Source organism: Pelophylax lessonae (genome assembly GCF_965119305.1).
Source record: "Pelophylax lessonae genome assembly, chromosome: 1".
Classification (NCBI taxonomy): domain Eukaryota; kingdom Metazoa; phylum Chordata; class Amphibia; order Anura; family Ranidae; genus Pelophylax; species Pelophylax lessonae.
The window spans coordinates 316059987-316083339 of record NC_138768.1 but is presented as its reverse complement, the minus strand read 5'-3'; the positions used below and the strand labels follow the sequence as shown (position 1 = coordinate 316083339).

At 41.9% G+C, this 23353-nt stretch overlaps 1 pseudogene across 1 annotated transcript; it reads left to right on the top strand.

Moving 5' to 3' along the window:
- The first annotated feature begins 19911 nt into the window (after nt 1-19911).
- Nucleotides 19912-20742, top strand: LOC309545299 (olfactory receptor 5V1-like; annotated as a pseudogene). The gene has a single exon. The product of its transcript is annotated as an olfactory receptor 5V1-like (transcript).
- The last annotated feature ends 2611 nt before the right edge of the window (nt 20743-23353 follow it).

The window sequence follows — 23353 nt, the reverse complement described above, 5'->3', positions numbered from 1 at the left end:
GATAGCGATTCGTGGGGAAGTTCGTCATTGAACGCAGAAAGCGATCTCAGCGATGATGCTGCGACTGTGCCCAGCGATGTGCGGACTTGGTGCTCGATCGACTGTGGTACGGAGCACGTAGCGCCCCCAAGGTTCCCGTTTACCGGAGCACCTGGTATCAAAGTGGATGTTGAGGATGACAACCCCTTGGCATACCTGCAACTCTTTTTGACCGATGAGGTTATTGAAAAGATTGTTGTGGAAACCAATCGGTACCAGGAACAACAAGCCGCAACGCATCAGCGGTTTTTAAGGAGCAGGATGTGGGAACCCGTGATCAGAGCGGACATCTGGAAATTTCTGGGCCTAATTATTCTGCAGGGAGTGGTGGGGAAACCCCTGCAGAAGTGGTATTGGACCACCAACAAATTACTGGCCACTCCTTTTTATGGCACGGTTATGTCGGAGTACAAATTTTCGCTCATTATGAAGTATTTGCACTTTACAAATAATGACGAATTTGACGAGACTTCTCATCCAGCTCCGAAGCTCAAAAAGATTTGGGATGTTTATCAACTTATTTTGAAAAATTTCCAGCAGTCCTATGTCCCAAAAAGAGACATTTGTATAGACGACAGTCTAATGGCCTATAAAGGGAGACTTAGCTGGATCCAATATATTGCGTCCAAGCGAGCACGCGTTGGAATAAAATCATTTATGCTGTGTGAATCCAGCTCTGGATATATTTGGAATTCGGTCCTATACACCGGGAGAGGAACCAAGTTCAACCAAAGGTTCAGCAGCTATGAGATGGCAACTGCTTCAGTTCTGACGCTGATTGAGCCTCTGCTGAATCAGGGGTACTGTGTCACCACAGACAATTTCTATACGTCCCCAGAACTGTTTGAGTTCCTCCTACAATACAAGACAGATGCGTATGGGACCGTCAGAGCAAACCGGCGTGACATGCCCCCCAGCTTTGCCAACAAAAAGCTGAAGCCCAGAGAAATAGTTGCCTGGCAGAAAGGAAAAATGTTGGCACTGAGATGGCGTGACAAAAAAGATGTCTGCCTGATGAGTACCATCCATAACACCGCCACTGTCATGGTCCATACAAAAGGTGGAAAAGATGTTATGAAACCACAACTGGTCATGGATTATAACAACACCATGGGAGGTGTGGACAGAGCTGACCAGGCCATGACTTTCTATCCGGCAATGTGGAAACAACAGAAAAAATATTATAAAAAAATATTCAGGCATCTCCTGGAACAGTGTTTGTGGAACGCATTCATTCTCCTAAAAAAGAAAAGTGACAAGCCTGTGATCCATGCGGACTGGAAATGTGTGGAAAATTGCTGAGCTCATATTTCTCAGGCACCAAACACCAATAGTAAGTTAATCTGGATGCCTTGCTACTGGTGTTGTGAACCCCGAACGCCTGACCGGTCATCACTTTATGGACCACATTCCACCAACGGAACAGAAGTCTGCACCCACAAGGATGTGTGTGGTTTGCTGTTCCAAGCATGACGACACTGGACGGAAAATCAGAAAAGAAACGCGGTACTACTGTCCAGACTGTGATGTTGGACTTTGCGCTGTACCCTGTTTCAAAAGTTTCCACACCCGGGACGTTTATTGAAGCATTATGACCACTAATATTGCATCCTTTTTGGAAAAAATAAATAAATATTGCATCCTTGTTTGACAAAAAAAAAATGTCATTGTTTTTGATTACGTTATTTACTATAATTTATTGAATAAAAAGTGTTATTATTATTATTATATTATTATTTGTTATTATTGTATAGTTATTTATTATATTATAATTTAGAATTTTGTGTTTCAAACTTTATCATACCCGAGATGTTATAAAGAAGAACACACTGTAAAAAGAAATCATATGTAAATAGTTGGTTTGGGCTGCTCGTCCTTAAGAATTACATGCAAAATAATGGTACCACTTTCAGCACCTAAAATCCGAATATATCATACAGCCAGGGAGGTATATACTGTGTATATATATATATATATATATATATATAAATTAAAAAGTATAAAAACAAAAAGTGACACAATAAATAAAGATATATACAGTATATATATATATATATATATATATATATAATGCAGAAATGCCACAAAATACAAAAATATGTTGTAAGAAAAAAAAAAAAAAAAAAGAAAACAAAAAGGGATCAGATATGTCACAAATTCAATTCACAGATAATGGGTGATAACTCATGCTCACCAGTGTTCTTTTCAAACGCTTCATTTGTTTTTTACTTTAACCACTTAAGCCCCGGAGGATTTGGCTGCTAAACGAACAGAGGGTATTTTGCGATTCGGCACTGCGTGACTTTAACGGACAATTGCGCGGTCGTGCGACGCTGTACCTAAACGAATTTGGCGTCCTTTTTTTCCCACAAACAGAGATTTCTTTTGGCGGTATTTGATCACCTGTGCGATTTTTTGATCACGCGCTATAAACAAAAAAAGAGCGTAAATTTTGCAAAAATAGCAATATTTTTCCCTTTTTTTTATATGAAATTCCCCCAAAAAAAAAATGTAAAAATCAAAATTTTTTAATATTTTCGGCCAATTTGTTTTATGCTACCTATGTTTGGTAAAAAAAAAATCGCAAAAAGCGTATTTTGATTGGTTTGCGCAAAAGTTATTGCGTTTACTAACAAAGGGAAAGATTTTTGTCATTTTTGTTGTTTTTTTTTTAACGCGTAATGGCGGCGATCTGCGATTTTTTTTGCGGTACTGCGACATTGCGGCGGACAGATCGGACCCTTGACTGACATTTTTGACACTTTTGGGGTTACCAGTGACATTTCTACAGTAATCAGTGCTATATATATGCACTGTTACTGTAAAAATACACTGGTAGTGAAGGGGTTAACTTTATTTGAGAGGGAGGGGCTGTGTGTGTCCCTAGGGGCGTGATTCTAACTGTGATTGGCTGTGGCTTCAACTGTATGCAGAGTGATCAATGGATCTACATAGTAGATCAATGTGATCATCTCTCATACAGAGAGGAGAATTACAGGCAGCTTGTTTACACAAGCTGCCTGACTTTCTCCCTCTCCCCCGCCGATCGCAGAGTGGCCGGCGGCGATCGGGTCCGCCGGTCACACGCGCGGGGGGGTCCGTGACCACGCGGGAGCGCGCCTCCGGCGGCGCGCGCTCGCTCCCTAAACCCTCACAGGCGAGCGACGTAGACCTACGTCACTTTGCCTGTGAGGGGCTGACCGCCGCCGTAGATAGTCGTGCGGCGGTCGGCAAGTGGTTAATGACAAACACAGCGTTTAACAAGAAAAGGCTGCATCTGACCAGCTTTGGCTTCGGTTCAAATGCAGCTAAATAGGAAATGCTGCTTCCAAACAAATGCAGCATAATGCAAAACAGATCAAACACAGCCTCTGAACCGCCATGTGTACTGGTCAATTCATGTCAATTCACATCTATTGTTAAATGCAGGAAAGCAACACTGTTCAAAGTGAGCCCTTAAAGTAGAACTATAGGCAACACTTTTTTTTTTTTTTCATTTTGGATAGATTTTGGGAGGGTTATAACCCCTGTAAGATTTTTTTGTTATTTATCCCATCTGTGTTCCATTGTGGAGATTTCTCTTCACTTCCTCTCCCAAAAACCGAACAGGAAGCAAGAGGAAATCCCTGCAAAAAAGGGAATTCTTTGGGGTCCCACAAGTAACCAGAACTAGTGTCCCCATTGGAAGATTTCCCCTCTATTACTTTTCTGGGGACAACCAAAAAAGGGATTTTATTTTTCTTTCACTTTCAATGATAATGGTAAACAGGACAAATAGAGAGTGTGAATCTCCTTAAGCCCCCGTTCACACTGGGGCGACCTGTCAGGCGACCCAGGTCGCCGTAGGTCGCCTCCCATACAGAAGCTATGGACCCGTTCTAATAGGAGCGACACAAGTCGCTCCGACTTAGAAAAAGGGTCCGGAGCTTCTTTGGGGCGACCCGGAGCGACCTGCATAGACTTCAATGTTATGAAGTCCGTGCCGGCCGCTCCGAGGTCGCGGTGTGAGCAGCGCGCCGCGACCTCTGTGGTCGCCTGGGGAAGTCGGATCGCCCCAGTGTGAACGGGGCCTAATGGGGACACAGACAGCAATAAAAACTGACAAGTGTTTTAATCCCTCTCCACTCCATCCAAAACTAAAGTAACTTTAGTTATTTTTTAATACCTTTCTAATATGTAAATCATATATCATAAAAAAGCAATTATATCAATTGCTCCCTTCAGACAATGCATCATATTCCCCAAGTGATAAAAACTGACGTGATTAAAAAATCCATATAAGCAATGCATTTTCTATAGTGCTAGTCACAGTGCTAGACATTTGTTTTTTTTTTAAGATATGAAATCACAATACCGTCTTTGTGGTGTCATTGTGAGCAGGGAATGGAAAATAGGTAACACATATCCTTTCTTTCCTCATTAAATAAAATTACATTTTTACTTCTATGAGTTGTTGCAATTAGGCTAGTTACCACTAGGGTTGAGCGAACACCTAGATGTCCGTGTTCGACGGGTTCGGCCGAACTTTAAAAAAAAGTCCGGGTCCGTGTCCCGGACTTTTACCGAACTTTTCCCGGACACCGAACCCCATTGAAGTCAATGGGGACCCGAACTTTAAGGCACTAAAATGGCTCTAAAACACCAAAGGAAAGGGCTAGAGTGCTGCAAATGGCAGCAAAACGTAATTAAGAGCATGGCAAGTGCTCTGCAAACAAATGTGGATAGGGAAATAACTTAAAACAACAAAAAAAAAAACAGAAAAATAAAACAATGTTCTTCTTCATCTCTGAAGGACGAGGCCCATATGGAGTAGGAGGGAGGTTGAGGTGGTGGTGGATGTGGCGGTGACATAGGCGTGCGCACAGGGTGTGCTGGGTGTGCCTGGGCACACCCTAATCACCTAGGGCACATAGCATTGCCAGTGAGGAGATGGGAAAGATCTCCCTGGGACCTGCTCTGCTCTATTTCTCCTTGCCTACAGGTACATGGCCCTGATACATTACTCTCCCTGCTGGCAAACACATGCATGTGTATTTCAACTTTGGGGTGCACACCTTAATGCAATAGGCTGCGCACACCTATGGGCGGTGTAGGTGGAAGCGGCGGTGGAGGAGGACCAGGGCCGGATTAACAGCATCATGGGCTTGGTGCTGAGGATTTTGAAGGGCCTTAAGGGCCGTGCCTTGCCATGCACCCAGAGGAGGAAGGGTGCAGCCATGCATGCCTAATTCAACATGGGATGCTGTCTCTGAAGCCCATAAACACATCCATGCATCGCCAACTGTCCCTCCTTGTCCGGCCTTCACGCTGTGTGGGGAGGTTCTGAGGGTGCTGCCTGGGGAAGCGAGCATAGAAGCCAGACTTCTGTGTTTACAAGTGACAGAAGAGCGGTAACAGTGAATATGGCCAACCCGGGGCCTATATAAAAGGTAGGGGCCTGGAGCTGCAGCTCCAATAGCCCCTACATTAATCTGGCCCTGAGGAGGAGGACGAGGTAGCCAACACTGCTTCTTTTCAAAAATTTTAAATGAGGGTACACCCCAAAAGAGTGAGAAAGAGCAAAAATGGAACAATGGGTGGGTAAGGTCGGTATCCATTGCTATTCTGCATAAGGTACGGAAAAGTCCCGTGGGATCCATGCCTGGTTCATTTTAATGAACGTGAGCTTGTCCACATTGTCTCTGGACAGGCGGCTGCGCTTGTCTGTTATAACGCCCCCAGCCGTGCTAAATACCCGTTCAGATAATACACTGGCTGCAGGGCACGCCAGCACCTCCAAGGCGTAAAGGGCAAGCTCAAGCCATGTGCCCAATTTGGAGACCCAGAAGTTGAAGGGGGCAGACCCGTCATTCACTACATGTAGGCGTGTGCACACATACTGCTCCACCATGTTGATAAAATGCTGCCTCCTGCTAAGACGTTCCATCTGAGCTGCTGGTGCTGCTGTTTGTTGTGGCGTGCTGACAAAGCTTTTCCACATTTCGGCCATGCTAACCCTGCCTTCTGAGGTGCTGGCGGTGCCCTGGTTGCGTTGGCGACCTCCTCCTCCTCCTCCTCTGCCTTGTGCTTCCACTGTGGCCCCGCTGTCAGATGGGAATGCCAGCAGCATGGCGTCTACCAGCGTGCGCTTGTACTCGCGCATCTTGCGATCGCGCTCCAGTGAGTGAATTAAGGACGGTACGTTGTCCTTGTAACGGGGATCCAGCAGCGTGGCCACCCAGTAATCAGCACAAGTTAGAATGTGGGCAACTCGGCGGTCATTGTGGAGACACTGCAGCATGTAATCGCTCATGTGTGCCAGGCTGCCCAGAGGCAACGAAAGGCTGTCCTCTGTGGGAGGTGTATCGTCCGTGTCCTCTGTATCCCCCCAGCCACGCACCAGTGATGGCCATGAGCTGGCCTGGGTGCCACCCTGCTGTGAACATGGTTCCATCTCCTCCTCCAGCTCCTCCTCCTCCTCATCCTCCTCATCCTCCAGAACTGTGCCCCTGCTGGACAATTGCGTCCCTGGCGTTTGCGTGTGCAGGAACCCACCCTCGGAGCCCCTTGCGAATGACTGCCCTGAAAGCCTTGGAAATGTTACCTCTTCATCCTCCTCCTCCTCCTCATCCTGTGCCACATCCTCTTCCATCATCGCCCGAATTGTTTTTTCAAGGAGGCATAGAAGTGGGATAGTTAAGCTGAGAACGGCGTCATTGCCACTGGCCATGTTGGTGGAGTACTCAAAACAGCGCAACAAGGCACACAGGTCTCGCATGGAGGCCCAGTTAAATTAAATAGCGGAATAGAAAATATGATCCAAAAAAAGTGTATGTATATCACACGTACACAACCACACTGGGCCCCAATTACTATTGTTTGTACCCCTAAAAGGCTAGATGAGGAGTAGGGGGAGTATGGAACAGGCAGCACCCTCAAACCTTCAGAAGTATGAGATGAACCCCAACAACTTGGAAAGGTGGATCTCTCTCACACGTACCGACACAGACTATCCCGCAATTCAATTGATCCTCAAAGGTTTTTATTGAATAGCGGAATAGGAAATATGATCAAAAAAAGTGTATGTATCTCGCACGTACACAACCACACTAGGCCCCAATTACTATTGTTTGTACCCCTAAAAGGCTAGATGAGGAGTAGGGGGGGTATGGAACAGGCAGCACCCTCAAACCTTCAGAAGTATGAGATGAACCCCAACAACTTGGAAAGGTGGATCTCTCTCACACGTACCAACACAGACTATCCCCCAATTTAACTGATCCCCAAAGGTTTTTGATTAAATAGCGGAATAGAAAATATGATCCAAAAAAAGTGTATGTATATCACACGTACACAACCACACTAGGCCCCAATTACTATTGTTTGTACCCCTAAAAGGCTAGATGAGGAGTAGGGGGGGTATGGAACAGGCAGCACCCTCAAACCTTCAGAAGTATGAGATGAACCCCAACAACTTGGAAAGGTGGATCTCTCTCACACGTACCAACACAGACTATCCCCCAATTTAACTGATCCCCAAAGGTTTTTGATTAAATAGCGGAATAGAAAATATGATCCCAAAAAAGTGTATGTATATCACACGTACACAACCACACTAGGCCCCAATTACTATTGTTTGTACCCCTAAAAGGCTAGGAGTAGGGGGAGTATGGAACAGGCAGCACCCTCAAACCTTCAGAAGTATGAGATGAACCCCAACAACTTGGAAAGGTGGATCTCTCTCACACGTACCAACACAGACTATCCCCCAATTTAACTGATCCCCAAAGGTTTTTGATTAAATAGCGGAATAGAAAATATGATCCAAAAAAAGTGTATGTATATCACACGTACACAACCACACTAGGCCCCAATTACTATTGTTTGTACCCCTAAAAGGCTAGGAGTAGGGGGAGTATGGAACAGGCAGCACCCTCAAACCTTCAGAAGTATGAGATGAACCCCAACAACTTGGAAAGGTGGATCTCTCTCACACGTACCAACACAGACTATCCCCCAATTTAACTGATCCCCAAAGGTTTTTGATTAAATAGCGGAATAGAAAATATGATCCCAAAAAAGTGTATGTATATCACACGTACACAACCACACTAGGCCCCAATTACTATTGTTTGTACCCCTAAAAGGCTAGGAGTAGGGGGAGTATGGAACAGGCAGCACCCTCAAACCTTCAGAAGTATGAGATGAACCCCAACAACTTGGAAAGGTGGATCTCTCTCACACGTACCAACACAGACTATCCCCCAATTTAACTGATCCCCAAAGGTTTTTGATTAAATAGCGGAATAGAAAATATGATCCCAAAAAAGTGTATGTATATCACACGTACACAACCACACTAGGCCCCAATTACTATTGTTTGTACCCCTAAAAGGCTAGGAGTAGGGGGAGTATGGAACAGGCAGCACCCTCAAACCTTCAGAAGTATGAGATGAACCCCAACAACTTGGAAAGGTGGATCTCTCTCACACGTACCAACACAGACTATCCCCCAATTTAACTGATCCCCAAAGGTTTTTGATTAAATAGCGGAATAGAAAATATGATCCCAAAAAAGTGTATGTATATCACACGTACACAACCACACTAGGCCCCAATTACTATTGTTTGTACCCCTAAAAGGCTAGGAGTAGGGGGGAGTATGGAACAGGCAGCACCCTCAAACCTTCAGAAGTATGAGATGAACCCCAACAACTTGGAAAGGTGGATCTCTCTCACACGTACCAACACAGACTATCCCCCAATTTAACTGATCCCCAAAGGTTTTTGATTAAATAGCGGAATAGAAAATATGATCCCAAAAAAGTGTATGTATATCACACGTACACAACCACACTAGGCCCCAATTACTATTGTTTGTACCCCTAAAAGGCTAGGAGTAGGGGGAGTATGGAACAGGCAGCACCCTCAAACCTTCAGAAGTATGAGATGAACCCCAACAACTTGGAAAGGTGGATCTCTCTCACACGTACCAACACAGACTATCCCCCAATTTAACTGATCCCCAAAGGTTTTTGATTAAATAGCGGAATAGAAAATATGATCCAAAAAAAGTGTATGTATATCACACGTACACAACCACACTAGGCCCCAATTACTATTGTTTGTACCCCTAAAAGGCTAGGAGTAGGGGGAGTATGGAACAGGCAGCACCCTCAAACCTTCAGAAGTATGAGATGAACCCCAACAACTTGGAAAGGTGGATCTCTCTCACACGTACCAACACAGACTATCCCCCAATTTAACTGATCCCCAAAGGTTTTTGATTAAATAGCGGAATAGAAAATATGATCCCAAAAAAGTGTATGTATATCACACGTACACAACCACACTAGGCCCCAATTACTATTGTTTGTACCCCTAAAAGGCTAGGAGTAGGGGGGAGTATGGAACAGGCAGCACCCTCAAACCTTCAGAAGTATGAGATGAACCCCAACAACTTGGAAAGGTGGATCTCTCTCACACGTACCAACACAGACTATCCCCCAATTTAACTGATCCCCAAAGGTTTTTGATTAAATAGCGGAATAGAAAATATGATCCCAAAAAAGTGTATGTATATCACACGTACACAACCACACTAGGCCCCAATTACTATTGTTTGTACCCCTAAAAGGCTAGGAGTAGGGGGAGTATGGAACAGGCAGCACCCTCAAACCTTCAGAAGTATGAGATGAACCCCAACAACTTGGAAAGGTGGATCTCTCTCACACGTACCAACACAGACTATCCCCCAATTTAACTGATCCCCAAAGGTTTTTGATTAAATAGCGGAATAGAAAATATGATCCCAAAAAAGTGTATGTATATCACACGTACACAACCACACTAGGCCCCAATTACTATTGTTTGTACCCCTAAAAGGCTAGGAGTAGGGGGAGTATGGAACAGGCAGCACCCTCAAACCTTCAGAAGTATGAGATGAACCCCAACAACTTGGAAAGGTGGATCTCTCTCACACGTACCAACACAGACTATCCCCCAATTTAACTGATCCCCAAAGGTTTTTGATTAAATAGCGGAATAGAAAATATGATCCCAAAAAAGTGTATGTATATCACACGTACACAACCACACTAGGCCCCAATTACTATTGTTTGTACCCCTAAAAGGCTAGATGAGGAGTAGGGGGAGTATGGAACAGGCAGCACCCTCAAACCTTCAGAAGTATGAGATTGTGTTCACTGTACCCCACAAAGATTGAGTTCACTGCACCCCACAATGATTGTGTTCACTGCACCCCACAAAGATTGTGTTCACTGCACCTCACAAAGATTGTGTTCACTGTACCCCCCAAAGATTGTGTTCACTGCACCCCACAAAGATTCTGTTCACTGTACCCCACAAAGATTGTGTTCACTGCACCCCAAAAAGATTGTGTTCACTGCACCCCAAAAAGGATGTTGTTCACTCCACCCCAAAAAGATTGTGTTCACTGCACCCCACAAAGATTGTGTTCACTGCACCCCAAAAAGATTGTGTTCACTGCACCCCAAAAATGATTTTGTTCACTGCACCCCAAAAAGGATTTTGTTCACTGCACCCCAAAAAGGATGTTGTTCATTCCACCCCAAAAAGATTGTGTTCACTGCACCCCAAAAAGATTGTGTTCACTGCACCCCACAAAGGATTTTGTTCACTGCACCCCAAAAAGATTGTGTTCACTGCACCCCAAAAAGGATGTTGTTCACTGCACCCCAAAAAGGATTTTGTTCACTGCACCCCAAAAAGATTGTGTTCACTGCACCCCACAAAGGATTTTGTTCACTGCACCCCACAAAGATTGTGTTCACTGCACACCAAAAACGATTGTGTTCACTGCACCCCAAAAAGATTTTGTTCACTGCACCCCAAAAAGATTGTGTTCACTGCAGCCCAAAAAGATTGTGTTCACTGCAGCCCAAAAAGATTGTGTTCACTGCAGCCCAAAAAGATTGTGTTCACTGCAGCTCACACACAGAAAAATGGATGTGGATCACTGACACCTGCCTATCTCCAATCCCACACCACACAGCAATATCGATTGTAGTTTGTAGAACACAGTTTCCCTAAAATTCAGCAGACTCTGTCCCTAACAGGATTGAGAAGAGATCGTAGATCAGGATTGAGTGCAGATTCACCCCACCCCCCACACAGCAATATCGATTGTAGTTTGTAGAAGACACTGACCCTATAATTCAGCAGACTCTATCCCTAAAATGCCTACAACTCGCCCTGCCTAAACACTCCGACCTGTCCCTCAATTCTATCCGGACACAAATGGTTTTTTCCTGCCTATCTTTCCCTAATCAGCAGCCAGCACGTTGATGTGTGCTCTGTCCCTGAATCTAAGCAGCATAATGACGCCGCTGCGGCTGCCTCGAACTTATAAAGACTTGGTCACATGCTTCAGACGGCCAATCACAGCTACTGAGACATTTGCAGGCATGGCTGGGATGGCTTAAGGCACACCAGTTAAACGATTGTTGATTGGCTGTTGAAAGCCCGCCATGAAAAGAGCGCCAAAGCATGCAAAACCCGGAAATAAAACGACCGAACACGGATTTTTACCCGAACATACAGTAAAGTGTCCGTGTCCGTGTTCGGGTACAAAAAATCCAATTATTCGGTACGAACACGAATAATACAGTCCGTGTTCGCTCAACACTAGTTACCACGATTCATAACTACATAATTTACACAATATATTGTGTATATATGACACAATCTATTACAGCTGCACAGTTATCAGTTTATTATAACCAAAATCTAGATGAAAAAAATATCTTTACACTACACCCCATAGTAAAATGTACAGTATTTCTTGTATGCATAACTATTTCAGTACCATAATTAACAAAAGAGTTTTTTTTTTATTTTTTCAACTATAAATTTTTATTTTTTAAAAACATAACACAGTATTATTGACAATAGCCAACTCCGTAATAAAATTTGTAACAGTGCTTATTATACAACGTGTACAATAAAGGAAAAAAAACAAACCATGGTAAGGTTACAAGGTAATGCCGTAACTCTTGACAGCCAAACCCAGCTTACCTTAACCACTTCTGGACCAGAAGGTTTTTCCCCCTCAATGACCAGGCCATTTTTTGCGATTGGGCACTGAGGGGTTGTGCGACACTGTACCCAAATAAAATTGATGTTCTTTTTTTTCCCACAAATAGAATATTCTTTTGGTGGTATTTGATCACCTCTGTGATTTTTATTTTTTGCTCTATAAACAAAAAATTAGCGACAATTCTGAAAAAAAAAAAATATATAATTTTCACGTTCTGCTATATAACATTCCCAATGAAAACAATTTAAAAATCCATTTTTTTCATCATTTTAGGCCAATTTGTATTCTGCTACATATTTTTGGTAAAAAAAATTGCATTAAGCGTATTTTGATTGGTTTGCACAAAAGGTATTGCGTCTACAAACTAGGGGAAAGATTTATGTCACTTTTATATATTTTATTTTTTTTACTAATAATGATGGTGATCAGCGATTTTTAGGGGGACTGTGACATTGTGGCGGACAGATCAGACCCATAGCTGACATTTTTGACACTTTTGGGGAGACCAGTGTCATTATTACAGTAATCAGTGCTAAAAATATGCACTGTTACTGTAATAATGACACTGGCAGGGAAGGGGTTAACCCAGGGGCGATCAAAGGGTTAAATGTGAGCTAGGGGAGTGTTTTCTAACTGTGGGGGGATGGGGTTGTGAAATAAATACAGAGACCTGTGTTCTTAAATAGGAGGAAACAGCAGACTGCTGTTCTCTGTTCATGGGGAGCGATCGCGGGTGCCCAGTGGCAATCGTGGCTGCCGACCCCATGGGTGGGCATGCGGGCACACCTCTGGCGGTGCACGTGTGCCCCTAGATGGCTCCCATGAACCGCCGTACAGGTACGGTGATTCACGGAAACCTGCCACCATATATAGGCGGCAGCTGGTCAGCAAGTGGTTATTTGGGCTCAAACCGTAAGCAGAATTTAAATAAAGAGATTTATGTATGGTATTGTGACACAATCTATTGCAGCTGTGAAGTTATCAGTTTGAAATCTGGTGACTGCTTTCTGAAAAGGATAATATTCTGCAGGCTCATATCCATGGGAGGAAATAACCTCATCCTACGGGCATTTGCGTACGTGGATCATGGGGTGCCATATGTGTCACCATCACTTTGCTGAGTTTCTGAATTCTTATGAAAAGATTGGTATAGTTGTGCTTATACTGGAGGTCCTTCATAAATGAAAATTGTCTGCATTTCATGGCTGTGTGTCTTTAGAAATGACTATGCCAGGGTTACCATCTCCAACAACTGCCAAAAAAAAGAACATCACACTTTAGACAGCTGAATGATAGACATGATTTGTTCCCTCTTTCTTTTTCAACATTTTGTATTAGGATTTCAATATAGTAAAAAAAGTTTGCAGGACCACGTCCAGCTTATGGTGGATTTTAAAGGCACTTGCATGAGACAGATTTGTTCTATAAAAAAATGATTTTATTAAACATCGTAGGCGCCATGGGTGACTATATTAAAAAACATACATATGCACATATACATATCAGTGATAAATTCTGTTGCATGTACATTGACTCCTCTATACAATTGCCTCATGATTTGGGTGTCTAATAAACGTTGCTGGTGGACCCGTTTCACTTCATGCTTCCTCAAGACCAGCCACAGATGTGCCACAATAAACTAAATTCCAAACAAATATTGCCATTAATTTCACATTAATAAAAAAAAAAAAAAACATGATACGAATATTATACTTTATTTCCCTTTAAATTACATTTATTGATCTTCACCTAACGTGGTCCTGCAAACTTTTCCAAAAATTTTAAGATTTCAAGTAAAAATACAAAAGATACAGGTACAAAAAACAGAGGGATATAAATATATGTTATATAAATGTGACAAAAGGCTATAATGGCATGGTATTACAAATATTTGATAAGAAGAGAATATAAAAAGTTGGGTAAGAGATTTCTGTTTTATTGATAAGTCAAAAAGATGTAAAGAAAATGGGGGTTGATTTACTAAAACTGGAGACTGGACATTTTGGGGCAGCTCTGCATAGAAACCAATTTCCAGGTTTTTTGTCAAAGCTTAACGTGGATGTAAACCGCCACATATACCCAGTAAAGTGAACAGCCTCAGATGATACACGGAGATTAAACAAATCTACCTACATAGGTTTTACTTGTATACCTGCACTCTTCCCTTTTCCACACTCTTTGAAAAGTGCAGGATGTGTTAGAAATCTTTCTTCTTCATTCAACAGTGGGTGAAGAGTCTGGGCATACATTGTGTGTGAGCTAATTGGAGGAAAGGCACCCCCCACCCTCCACATAGGCAGAGGAATGAAGAGCTGTATTATGAATAGACAAGCTCTCTCCTAATCTCCTTCTCAGCATCCTCCCTGACACAAATTTTCAGCTGCTGTCATCTTATGTGTCGTAGAGCTTGTTAGAAGCGACACTACTGATAGCATAGGAACGGAGCACCAGAGAGAAATGACACTCAGAGCTTTGGAGAGAGATAAGTAAACACTACAGATATATGCTCCTAGGTCAGATTTCATGAATAGGGTTTACCCAACGCTAAAAATGTAATACATTGCAGATTACAAATCATTAGATGTGGTGACTGCATTGGTTTTCTTTGTTTATTCTTTTTCCCCTCTGTTTTCACCTGGTTATCTGGCTAGAAACACACCTCCTGTATTAGAGTGCTGGATGAAGCAGAACAGGGGGCACCTTTGGACAGCAGTATTGTTAATCTGAGGGAAAGGGAGTGTTAGATGTACAAGCAGATTTAAATACATTGACAAATTAGAGCCAAACTCCAGCTCACACTTACAGTTACAGCAAAACTGTTTTTTTTTTTTTTTTTTCATTTCGGGATAAAGGTTTTACATAAATAAATAAGAGCTAATCATTTAAAACACCCCTGCCACTGGTAATTGGTCTGTCTCATTCCTGTAACTGCAAGAAAGCTTGCTCAACAGCAGATGTACTGGCTACATCACCAGAAGAAAATAGAACAAAGAAAGCCTAAAAAAAAAGAAAAGGAATGCAGCCATAACATTAAAGAATTGTTAAGCTGCAATATACTGTAGTAAGTGTTTGCTTTTGGATAAAATACCACTTTATTTGAACAAGTTGAAGTCAGGAGCTGATTGGCTACCATGCACAACTACACCAGATGCTATACTCTTCAGTTTGAGTAAATCAACTCCATAATGTTTGAGTAAACATTAGTAAATCACGTAAACCAAGAATCTCTGACTTTCTGCAAATCCTCTATTTTATAATTTAAAAGATTATCATTGATCATGAGCCAGTGCAGTTTTGAAATACTCCAGTCAAAGATAATTGATTGTTAGTTCCATGACCTAGCAGTTAAAATTTTGGCTGCAAGGAGGACATTAGAGATTTGTTTGCTGGGATGATTGGAACATTGGGGTTGTGCGATTAGGGAGAATCCTAGAGGCAGATTCAGATAATGATATATTAGTAAAATAATATTTTTATCCACTCTTCACCCTTTATTTTGTACAGATTATTTAAGCTCTTGCTGACCCTGTAACGCATATGTGCAGTGAAAAGGAGTGTGGGCCCTAAAGCCCATACTCCGCACATATCTGTCCATGGCAGCGGCGTTTCTGTGCTGAAAGTGTGCTTGCTATGCACTATTAGCACAGTGATGGAGCTGACACAGACAGCTCCCTGTATCTAGTTGTGATCTAAAGCCAGTGGGACAGACTCCCAAAAAGTGGTTAACAGTGGTTAAGTCATCAGGTAGGTGCGTTATTGACATATTCTTTTGAAAATGTTAGTCACTTGGCTGTAAATCTGATCCTTACAGATCTGCAACAAGCATACAGATTATCACTTAAACATGACTTTATTTGTTTATGCCTGTTTCAGGCCAGTGCCACAGGAAGTATTTCTACAGTATCACATGGCTTTAAAAATTGAACTATAGTCATTTCTTTTTTTCTTTTTTTTTCTTTTTTTTTTCAGTGGAAACAGCTTAGGAACTCTTTGCTGTCTTCTGTATGTTGGGAAGACCAGTCATTGGGGTAGAAGTGAGAAAAAAAAAAACACCTATCTTCAGCTTTTACACTCTTGCAATATTGTCTTATTTTTATTTTCTATACAATCCGAAGACAATATTACAGCAAATTATGCAATCCGAAGACAATATTACAGCAAATGTTTTTCCAGTTTTAACCAGTGTTGCCTTTAAACACCTTTTGTTACTTTAGAACAGGAATTTCAAGTTCAATTTCATTGTAGGCCACATCAGTATTATGGTTGCCCTCAAAGGGCCAGTTGTATCTGTAAGACTATATACTATATAAATGAATCTACTCTTTATCATATTAAAACATTGCCTTTGAATTCCATTATTACTATTACAGACTAAAGCCTCGTACACACGATCAGATTGTTGGATGAATTTTCTTTCGTTTTTGTTGCATGCTAGTCTCATATGGAAAGTGAAGAGGTTACTGTCATACGAAAATTCTCGCACGACAGAATTCAACTTCAGAAGTGATTTTGTCGTGTTGAATTGTTTTGTATATATTCTTTAGTTTCCGAGCATTTCTTGCTCTTATGATTTTTTTCAGACGAAAACTGTACAAATTAACCACTTTAAGACCGGAAGGATTTGCCCCCTTAATGACCAGGCCCTATTTTGCGATTAGGCACTGCGTTATTTTAATGGACAAATGCACGGTCGTGCAACGATTTGCCCAAATAAAATTGATGTCCTTTTTTTCCCCACACATAGAGCTTTCTTTTGGTGGTATTTGATCACCTGGGTGATTTTTATTTGTTGCGCTATAAACAAAAAGAGCGACAATTTTGAAAAAAAAAAAACAATATTTTTCACATTCTGCTATATGACATTCTCAAAAAAAAAAATGTAAAAATCTAAATTTTTTAACATTTTTGGCCAATTTGTTTTCTGCTACATATTTTTAGTAAATAAAATCGCAATAAGCGTATTTTGATTGGTTTGCGCAAAAAAGTTATTGCGTCTACTAACTATGGGAAAGATTTATGTCATTTTTATTGTTTTTATTTTTTTAATAGTAATGGCAGCAATCTACGATTTTTTTGCGGGACTGTGACATTGCGGCGGACAGATCGGAACCCTAACTGACATTTTTTTTTTCCAAACATTTTTTACACTTTTGGGGGTACCAGTGACATTACTACAGTAATCAGTGCTAAAAATATGCACTGTTACTGTAATAATGACACTGGCAGGGAAGGGGTTAACTCAATGGGTTAAATGTGAGCCTAGGGGAGTGATTCTCACTGTGGGGGCATGGCTTCCGAAATGACCATAGAGACATGTGATCCTATATTGAAGAATCACATGAGCTCTGTGATCATTTCAGGGAGAAGAATGGTCAGCTGTGTTTACAACAGCCGACCATTCTTCTCTCTCAGCGGGGAGCAATCACGGATGTCAGGCGGCAATCGGAGCCGCCTGACCCATGGATCGGCTTCTCCGCTGAGCCTAGGTCTACGTCTGTTTGTGCAGGAGAGCCACTCTGCTCTAGGGTCTACGTAGGTCTACGTCAGTTTGCGCAGGAGAGCCACCCTGCCGCAGTAAAAAGGTGGTGGGTGGTCGGGAAGTGGTTAAACGAAAATCAGACGTTTTGTTCACGTATGATAAAAATTTTATAGCCTGCACGTCCAGTTCTTGTCATACGAAAATAAGCAATTGGCTGTCGAAAGCACTATACTAACAATACGAAAATCGGCAGATCGTTCGTCGGACGAAATTTTACTTCCGATTTTCTTATCGTGTGTACGGGCCTTTAGGCTATGAAGGGTAGGTGCAGACTTGCACGGAGACCACGCACTCCTCTAGCAGATGATGCAAGTTGAAAAGGAGGGTCGCATATTGTTGGTATCATCCACAAGAAACTTTACTGGAGACTGCTCAGAGAGAACATGGTTCTGTAATGCTGTTCTGTCTGAAGTCTCCAATAATGTTTCTTGTGGATAATACCAACAATATGCGACCCTCCTTTTCAACTGGCATAGCATTGTTTGGCCAACGGGCCTTGTGTTTGACACCTGTGCTGTAGATAAAGAAAGTGCAAATTTGATTCTCCTATTAGTTCCATTTTCATGTGTTTCTGGTACATAAAACCGTGAAGTTGTTTATGAATGACTGAAGGGTGTTTTTTAAAAACTTGTGCTTTTTTTATTAAACATGACACAACAATGAAAAAAACTTAAAAGAAGCTGAAACAAATACAACTGAAAAATAAAAAATAATAAAGATATTTAAACGAAAATAATAACTAAAGGAAAAACAAGTTGGAGGAGTTAGTTAGCTATGGCTTGATAGTTAGCTAAGCGTTAAATAGGAACAATTTGTTAAAAAGTTGTTTTTTTCTTTAGTTAATTTTACATACGGTTGTTTAATTGACAGTAGGTGTAGCTCAAAGGAAACTCATTGATTTGTACAATACTAATCACACTGTACGAAAACATAATCCACTGCAGACAAGGAATGAATGAACTTACAAGGTACAGTACAGCCAAGGCACTCAGATGATGCTTTTTGGACATTACTCCTCTACCCCAGGTATAAATTGGTCATTTCACAAAGAGGGCAAATTATAGGGCCTTTGAAATCTTTGTTATTGCTATCTGTTTCCTGCTGGGAAGATATGCCATCACATCCTATCCCAGAGACTGTTGTCACAGGGACAGGAAGTGAGAGGAAGAACAACTACTAAGACAACAAAACATAAATTATAACCCTTCCTTACTGCATCCAAAGCAGAAAAACACAGATAGAGCTAAGCAGAGATCATAAACTTTCCTTGCTCTGTCTTAAACAAAAGAAAAAATTGGGAAGAATTCAAATTCTTAGGCAACAGTCAAGGCCTGGAAAAGGAGTGGGCAGGAGGGGTGGCTGCCCTGGGCACATGGGAGGTGGGGGCGCCACAAGGAAATGGGGGGAATCTGTGTTAGAAGGGGGATGGGGGAAGATGATTTGTGCTAGGTGGGGGAATTTGGGGGCAATTTGTGCTGGGGGGATTTGAAGTGGGGAGGGGGGACAAGATCTGTACCAGGAGGAGTAGAGAATTTGTGCTAGGAGTGGTGACTTATTTTTGAGAGGGGGGATTTCAGCTGGAGGGATTTGGGGGATCGGGGCAAAGATTTGTGCTGAGATGGGGGATTTCAGCAGAGGTGCCAATTTGTATTGGGAAGAGGGGGGATTTATGCTTAGGGGGTAAGCATGCAGATTAGTTCTTAGTGTTTTTGTGGGAAGTTTTTCGCTGAGGGGAGGGGTGGGGGGCGCAGTTGGGCATGTTGGCCCTGGGCTCTAGATGACCTTGTCCTGGCACTGGCAGCAGTCCATCCAAAATGAATAAATCTCAGTTTGTAAGGATGCTGTTTGATTGAATTATGCATTGAATTCCTATTGAACCTTTCCAGAGGAGTGCAGGAGCAGCAGGGGTGGGACTCCGAAACATGCAGGTTTATTTAGGAACTCTTATGCGGAGTGTTTGGTACCAGAAGCACAAGAAACACAAGCACCTGCCAGGGTTCACCCACAACTGAACTTGACCTTTAAAATACATACATTTAGCAGAATACATACATTTAGCATGCGGTGTATACTTTCTAAAAATGTATTTTCAATAAATACTCCCAGATTAAACATGCAACAAATTCTGATTTCATTTCTTTTTTGTAAAAACAGGTTCAAAGAATTTTCGCAGAATAAAAATGTCACACTTATCGATGGATTTCTGTTCTTGGGTTTAGTGACTTTACCAGCATACCAGACATGGGTTTTCCTGGCAATTAGTCTTGCTTACATTATGACCATAGCTGCAAATTCCATGGTTATTTTTGTCGTCTGCTTCAATTCTCATCTTCACACACCTATGTACTTCTTTTTATTGAACCTCGCTATAATTGAATTATTGTACACTACGGTGATCATTCCAAATGCTTTAACCAATCTACTAAATGAAAGCCAACAAATCTCATTTGTAGGTTGTTTTGTTCAAATGTTTACATTCATAAATTTAGGAGGCTCAGAGTGCATTCTGCTTGGTATCATGGCATATGACAGATATGTAGCCATATGCCAACCTCTATTGTATCCTGCCATCATGAACAAGTCCCTTTGTATCAATATGACAATCACTTGCTGGACTATTGGATTTATAAATTCACTGGTAAACACTGTTCTTACAGCTACATTGCCCTACTGCCATGACTGCCTTATTAGGCATTACTTCTGTGAGATTCCACCACTTTTGAAGATATCTTGCAAGAACACATACAGTAATGAGTTGGTGGTCTTCCTTTTAGGTGGCAGTGTAATTGTTGGCTCCCTTCTTCTAACTCTTATTTCATACATCTTTGTTATTCGGGCAGTAATCAAGATCCCCAGTGCCAGTGGAAAGAGAAAAACCTTCTCCACATGTACTTCTCATCTCTAGGTGGTCAGCATCTTCTTTGGGACAGTCATCTTAACCTATTTTCGTCCATCTTCACAGTCATTCTCTAATAAGGATCACATCATTTCTCTGTCCTATGCTCTGGTCACTCCTCTTATCAATCCTTTATTATACACTATTAGAAATAAGGATGTTCAGAGGGCACTATGGAGGATTTTGCAGCAGTGGTGGGCAATATGCTAAAGGTGCTGAGTTTGCCAGCTGTATATTTTAGTCATTCTCACAGCATGGTTACTAATACAACATTTGTTGTTTTTGTCCCCAGCTACAGTATATAGACAAAACACTATAAGTAGCCTTCAGAAACATATGGAAAACATAAAAACTCTGGAAAACGGTGCCTTGGAATTTAACCATACCTAAATCTCAGGCACCCACACTGCTAGTTAACTAGGTAACAATATTTGCCCAGCCTGCACCCCACTTCACTTTCTCACAGTCCTCTCTCCTCTCATTTGTCTCCCTGGGGGCTCTAGCCTCTGATCTCTCTGCACTGCTCTTTCTCTCCCCTATTTTTTAGGCTTCAGGGCATCATAAAACTGTCCCTACGGGTTCAGCCAATAAAAGTCTTCCCGGACATTAAGAAGGGCTTAACGTAGACCTATAAGCAAAATTTATTTTGGATAGAGTAAGAAAGGGTTATGACCCCAGTCAGAATTTGTTTTGCCATCTGTGTCCCATTGCAGAAATTTCCCTTTACTTCCTGTCCCATAGCCAAACAGGAAGTGAGAGGAAATTCCTGCAAATTAAGGGAATGCCTGAGAGGGCCCAAGTCACCAGAACTAGTGTCCCCATTGGAAGATTTCCCCTCTAATACTTTTCTGGGAATTTTTTTGGCTTTCACTTTCATTGATAGGCAATAATGATAATAGGTGTTATAATCCACTCTCCACTATGTCCAAAACTAAAAAATATGATTTGCCTTCAATTAGCAATAAGCAGTCAGTGATGTTCCTCCTTTCTCTTTCCTCTAACTGCAGCCTGTCAGTTACTGTCAGGAAGGGACAAATGAGCTGTAGCAAGATTGCGATGCCTGGGCTGAGCGGCTTAAAAGGGCCACAGACTATTGCTAAAGTGTGTAGTCTGCAAATGTGTTTAAAGGTGACTAATTCTCAATAAACATCTATTGTAATGGGAAATTCTAAGCAATATAGTGAGTATTAGAAAGCTTAGAGCCAGAAACAAAAATAACATGATATATCATCATGTATCGTAGATAGTGATGGGCCGAACGCCCCCCTGTTCAGTTCGCACCAGAGCATCTCGAACAAGGAAAAAGTTCTAGCGAACATGCAAATTCTATTAAAGTCAATAAGACACAAGCATAAAAAATCAAAAGTCCTCATTTTAAAGGCTTATAAGAAAGTTATTGCCATAAAAAGTGTATAGGGACCTAGGTACTGCCCTGGGGACATGTATCAATGCAATTTTTTTTTTTTTATCAATCGTTTTTACAGGAGCAGTGATTTTAATATTGCTTAAAGTGAAACAATAAAAATGAAATATTCCTTTAAATATCATGCCTGGGGGGGTCCCCTTAATGTGCGTGCAAATTGGCGCATTTGTATGTATGGATCTTGCTGCAGCAATACTGACATTTCTAAAGGAAAAAATGTTATTTTAACTTGATCGTGGGTGTATTGTATTGTCAGCTCCCAGCAACACAGTTAAAAAAAATGTAACCCCCCCCCAGTCCATACCAGGCCCATTCGGGTCTGATACAGATTTTAAGGGAAAAAAATATGGTGTGGGGTCCCCCCCCCCAAAATCCATACCAGACTCCTATCTGAGCATGTAGCCTGGCAAGCGAGCAAAGGGCCTGGTATTGATTTTTTCTAAATTCTGTCATGTGTTTTTTCTTAACTACTTAAATACAGGGCACTTTCATCCCCTTTCTGCCTAGACCAATTTTCAACTTTCAGTGTTCATTGGCATCTATGGGAAATATTGGTCAGCTTGGCACAGCACTGCTCCCTCTCTTTAACATTGGCGTTTATGGGGAATCTTGGTCGGCTTGGCATGGCACTGCTTACTAACTATAAGTGACAGGGACACAAAATGTGGGGAGCACCAAGAGGGAAACCAGGACTACAACATATCTATACATTTTAAAAGTGGGGTAAAACCTGTACACTACACTGACTACACCAAACTAACTCAACACACTATCCACTAACTACCTGCCTAATCTCTATTATCACACACTATACATGGCTGCCGTGTCAGCAGCAGCCATATATAGTGTGGAGTGTGGACTTAGCCCCTGAGCCATAATAGGCTAAAGGCATCCTGCCTTTGGCCAATCATGGCTCTGACAGGACATTGTGCTGGAATTGGCCAAAGCATACAGGTCAGTTGCATGCTTTGGCCAATCACAAGCACTTAATGCACTGCAGTCACGCACACAGGTGTTCGTGTGTTCAGTGTGTTCAGGAAATAACTGAAAAAATTTAAAAGTTTAAAACAGGTAAGTATAATATACTTTCCTATTTACTAATGCTAGCTAATGATTAAAAATAGTCAATGTTGATTGAGGGAGTGCTTAAGGTTCTCTGACACTCTAAAGGGGTCCCAAAGATAGCTGGCAGAAAAACAAGTCAAAGGACTGCCCCTCCCCAATAATTATTCTGCAATCCCCCTTTGTTCCTCTGCCCTCTCTGCTGCCATCCTCCTTTTTTATTTTGGATGGCCATAAATGCACTCTGGCAGCATTGTTCCAGCATTCGGTAAATTAAAGTTCACTACTGCTGCACTTGTGATGGCTACTGTTTATGTTAATTGAGATGCCAAATGT